Below are 6,000 nucleotides of genomic sequence, written 5' to 3'. Positions count from 1 at the left end.
TCTAGACCTCGGGATTGGCAACTATTTCATTAATACAAGATCAAAAGCACAAACAACAACAAAATTGTACAAGTAGGACAACATTTTTTAAAAAAAGCTCTATACAGCAAAGGCAACCTAAAAAATGGGGAATGTTTGCTAATCATCTCTTTGACAAAAATTTAATACCCAAAATATACAAACCACTTCTACAACTCAACAGTAGTAAATAAATAGCTTAAAACATGAGCAAAGGACTTGAGTAGACATTTCTCCAAAAAATGCATACAAATATAAAATGCAAAGATGCACATAATCACTAATAATCAGATAAATACAAATCAAAACAGTATACATTATCCCCAAACCTAATCACCCTACTATGTAAGTTTCTCAAAAACAGGTGTCATAACCTTGTATTCCTTACAATTAATGTAATACAAGATGCAAATATATGCTCAATAAATGCTTGACATTATGAGTTCTGTTTCTAAAATAAAATAGTCACCTTCCATTCTATGGCGGTTTTATAATATGGAGACATACAGCTAACTTTCTTAATTTAAGTATCACAGAGTAATAATACATAGGAAAGTAGAGTAACTAGCTTTCAGTCCATTTTCAGAATTACACCATAATTCACTGATTATATCATATCATAATAACACTACAGAAGATCATTATCTCAGCCCACAACAAGGCAGGAGGGTTGGTACAGGAAGAGAGTATTTTACTGTGCTGGAGAAGAAACTGACCCAGATACATACAACTGACTCCAAGTAAACTCAGTACATTTGCAAGATTCCATGAGATCTTCCTCACATAAGTTCTTTTTCAAGGTTGTTTCCGGGTGCCAATCACAAACCCCATGCCAGTTGAGCCCTAATAAATCTTTTAGTCAATAAGGCTTACACATTTCACACCTGACAAGAACTGGAAAACTGGTACATACAGATAGAGTTGAGATCCACATAATTTGGGCCATTTTTCCAAACTGCATGATCAAAACATATATATTGAAATCCAGCAATGCTATGTGAAATTTAATGGAGGGAATGACCTTAAGAGATATTCAGGAACCAGTGTGATGGTTCAGTTGGCTAATTTTCCACCTGAAAGTCCCAGCATCCAGCTGATTCGTGTTTCAGCTGCTTAACCTCTGATCCAGACCCCTGCTTATATCCTGAGGAAGCAGTGAAGGATAGGTTAAGCCCTTAAGGAGACCCATGGGAGACCCAGAAGCTCCTGGCTTCTGGTGCAGCTCAGCTCAGCTCAGCTCAGCTCCAGCCACTGTGGCCATTTGGAGAGTGAAACAACAGATGGAAGACGTCTCTATCTCTTCTTCTCACATTTTCAATAACAGATTAACTAATTTTTTTTTTTAAAAAAAGAAGAAGCATGCAATCACAAGTTGTGTCTTGTTGTTTACTCTTTTTTTCTTTAAAAAAAAAGATTTATTTTATTTTTATTTGGAAGTCAGATTTACAGAGTAAAGGAGAGATAAAGAAAGAGCTCCCATCTGCTGGTTCACTCCCCAAGTAGTCACAATGGTCTTTTGAGTCAATCTGAAACCAAGGACCAGGAGCTTCTTCCAGATCTCCTGCATGGGTGCAGGGTCCCAAGGCTTTGGGCCATCCTCTACTGTTTTCTTGGGCCACAAGCAGGGAGCTAGAAGGGAAATGTAGCAGCCAGGATGTAAAAGCCAGTGTCCATATGGGATTCAGGGCACTAGGCTACTGCACCTGGCCTTTTTGTTTATTCTTCACTGTGCCACCTTATAAACGTGTTCCTTGTCCCCTTATGGTTATTTATATCACTCTGGATTTTTAATTGATATTAATAGAGAGTAAATCTTGAGCTATTTTCTTTACATGCTTAGATATTTTCTTGTCTGCTCTGATTACTTGGCCCTTGTTGGCTCCCATTCATATTATAGTATCAAAAACAGCAATTCCACACTCCATATGGTTCCTGCCTATAGCTACATTCTCCATATGGCTCTCCACTTAGCCACCTCTGCATCTTTTCTTCTGATGACTCAAAGACAATCTGCATCATTTTCACACCACACGGAAGCCTAGGAATATGCTGGTATCCAGCAATTCCCCTAAAAAAAAAAATCCATGCTACACTATCATTCTTTTCAGCTAAACACACACACACACACACACACACACACACACACACACACACACACACACACACACCAAGGCTAATGCAATGAGTCTGTTGAACAATGTTCTCCCACAAATTCAATGGAAACTATAGAACAAGCTCTTCATATTCCAATTATCCCAAAAATTGTGTGTGTGTGTGTGTGTGTGTGTGTGTGCACGTGTGTGCATGTCCCCCATATTACAAGGATGAGCTGAGTGGGACAGGCGGGCACATAGACAGAAATCACTAACATTTGATCTCTTTCATTATTCATCTATCCTTCTTCTCTAAAAACTGTAAGGCCTTCAGTCTCTTTCCCACCCATTTCCAAACAGAGACTTCCTCTACATCATGTTTTCTTTCCTATTCTCCTTGTAGACGTTCTTAAAATGAGAAAATTATCACTGAAGAGACTGCTGTCCTACAGAGAAAAATATAAATGAGGAGTTTTGCAAATTATTTACCAAAATCTATGGAAGATATGCTTCTTACAGAAGATTGAAACAGTTACTTCTAAAAAGCTTGGATTTTATTTTGACAAAAGACTAAAGTTTACAATGATTGAGTAAATGAAAAGCAAATGCTTCATTTTCCTATCCCATTATTCTCAAAAATCTCAATAAATATCTATGAGCAGATTAAGAATGAAGCAAATTGGATAATAAACTATACAACCTACATGTGTTTCACTGTAGAATGGTGAAGCAGCACTGAATATAAGTGCTCTGATAAGATACGCGCACTGATTCTCATTTTGATTATCTAAACAAGCCTCAAATAAATGTTTATTCTTTTGTTCATCATGGGTAACACATTATACACATTTTAATGAAAAAATATTTAACAGAAATGCTTATTTATATCATACTGTATATCACAGCTATAAAATGGCTTGAAAAGTTTCATTTAACAACTAAGTGCAGCTATATAATATTTTGCACTTTACTTGGAGTATTAAAAAATCAGAATCAGGAAAGACTAAAAGAATTCCAGCTAACAATTTTGACCATTTCTGAAAAGATTATGATGAGTGAAAGAGGACTGTCTCCATACAAAGAACCAATCTGACAAACCTACTGGTAAACAAAACATTTCATAACTGGAACATCACAGTGCTAGTGTTATTAATTTGTGAAATCATTTAGTTACCTTTCATTTAAAAAAATAACCAAACCTACAGTCCTACAATACAGTATCCCATCCTAAACATTCTGTGCATCTTACAATGAAGAAGAATTGCCTTGCACAAAAAAAAGCAAAAACAAAACAACAACAACAAAAAAAAACAAACAAGAATACAATGTCACCAAGCTAGAGTTTCATGAATCATCAACATCACAGCACTGGATTCTGTACATCACAAGTAAGGTCATTGTTCACAGATGGAGATGAGTGGGAAAGACTATTCAGATCATGCACTTGGGGAGTTGGGCACATAACTGCCGGTTCATCTTGGGGAATGTCTATTGCAGTTGCAGCAATGATAGTGATAGTTTTGCACTTTATACATCAAAAGTTTATACCAATTCTTTCCTAATTTCTTCTTTCATAATATACAAATAAAGGGTTTTGGGTCATGGCTGCAAATTATTAGTGGGTGACCCACAGGCCTTTTATTTACTTTTTCATAGTAAGTAAGATACCCTTCTATTCCCAATCTAATTTTTTAAGACCTAGCTCCTTCTACTTGATTCACCCATATTTGTTTTCTATATATTTTAAAAGTCTACATAATTTTGTGCTATAAATAATTATGAGTATTCTTCTCCAATTATGCTGGATACCCTTCATCTCAAACAGGCACAAGTACCTGTAAGTACCACTGCATTGCATTGTTGTTCATCATTCTGGGAACCAGCTATCATGTAAGAAAGGACAATTTCTTCCAGATAAAATTCAAATCATCAAAACTCATGAATTATAGTGCTGAGGACTCTAAATTTAATAATACTATATCCAAAAGATATACAAAGATAAATACATGCTTCTCTTGGTTCATAAATGGATATGCTGTCAGGACAAAAAAATATTCCTATTTTATTGTAACCCCAAATACCTTGAAACATAGTGGAATCAATTCACACTGCTTCCTCACACTCTTCCTTCTCATCAGGATGAGTAAAGTAAGATCAAAATGGCCTGCCCAACACTGCATTTGACTGTGTAATAAAATCTCATGGTCTACAACACTACAAATCTTATCCAAAGTTATTGTTACTAATTTTGATGCTCTTATATTCGTTGCTGCTTCCTTTTAAATTTTCATATACAAACAGCATGTCTCCAAATGTCTTGTATTTGCCATCTGAACTTGACTCACTACTGGTCATTCCAAGCACTGCTAATAGAAGCATCTTGGATTTGCCTCTGAAGATGACAGCTACTTGGATTAGAGGAACTATGTTCTTTTCCTAATATAAGATAGTGCTGTTGTGTTGTAGGCACCTTCCTTTTTAACGGTTTATTTATTTAACGTGAAAGTCAGAGTTACTAAGAGAGAGAAGAGGGACAGAAAGGGAGATCTTCCAACTTCTGCTTTACTCCCCACATGGCCAGAATCAGACTGGTCTGAAGCTAGGAACCAGGAGCTTCTTCCAGGAGTCCTTCATGAGTAGCAGGGGCCCAAGCACTTGGATTATCTTCTGCTGCTTTCTCAGGCCATTAGCAAGGAGTTAGATCAGAAGTGAAACAACCAGAACTAGAGCTATCACACATATAGGATGCTGACATAGCAAACACATGGTTAGCATGTTAAGATTCAGCTTTGGACTCTGCAGCAAAATTTCTAACATAAGAAGTGAGTTAAGATTGTTATTTTTTGAGGTGAATATCCTGATCTGTCATTTGATCTTTTTTCTTTCTCCCTTGCTCATGTCCCCCACTAGCACCATTTAGACTCATGTTGGTATGGTTGGTTTCACTATCAGCAATAAGTGACAAGATACTGAAGTTCCTAGGGGCATCCATTGAGGGATGATAAAGCTAGGACTAAAGTTGGAGATGCCTCTGCTTCCTGCTCAACCACATTGCTCCAGAGGTAGTTGTGGAAGTGCTCACTCAGGTAGCTTGGCCTACCAGATCAAGATAGTAACTTTGATTTTAATCATCAAATCAAACTTTAAAAAATGGTACAATTTAAAATTAAAAGATGAAGACAATCCCTCAAAAGTCCTACCTCATCTTACTTAGAAATAAATGATCAGAGTGAATTGTTAATTTTTTCAGCAAAGAGATATTTTAATGGGATCTTACCTTTGTTAAGAATTCATATTAAGACTTTCCCTTCTCAACAGTCTAGTTTGAAGTTGCTATAGGCTCTACAGTGATACTTCTTTACTTTCCCAAATGAAGGAAGAGTCAATATAACAGCCTACCTCTCAGTAAGAGTGAGAACTGCTAACATTTACTAGCCAGTTAGAATGGGAAGATTGCTATGCAAATGAATATTGGACAGAGGATGGGAATAGGTAGAGGAAACAGGGTTTATATCCCTGTGAAAACCTCAATGGTGTTGAACCACTGGAGAACCTAATTCATAACTATTGGTCTTCTCTCATTTGTTCCTTTGTTTCTGCTCAGTTTATAGCCATACATTGCAGGCAATAAAGTCTATGAGAGTAAGGCCTAATGGAAAGAAATGCCTTGAAGTAGAACATGGCTTAATGTAACCCTTTCAAGATATCAGAAAAAATCTTTTATTCTACAGCTTCTAAATAGATGTTCATGAAGTGAGATATAAAACTACATCAAACAGGAGATTCTTTTCCAGAATATCAACTACAATCAACTATTGTTCTTTCATTAGAATTTTATTCTTTCTGTAACATTAAAAGTTTGCTCAGGGGCCCAAAGCAATAGCTTAGT

This window comes from Ochotona curzoniae, unplaced genomic scaffold (genome assembly GCF_017591425.1).
Source record: "Ochotona curzoniae isolate NIBS_2020 unplaced genomic scaffold, NIBS_Ocur_1.0 contig_4612, whole genome shotgun sequence".
Lineage (NCBI taxonomy): Eukaryota > Metazoa > Chordata > Mammalia > Lagomorpha > Ochotonidae > Ochotona > Ochotona curzoniae.
The sequence above is the reverse complement of the archived record's forward strand: the minus strand, read 5'-3'. Positions refer to the sequence as shown.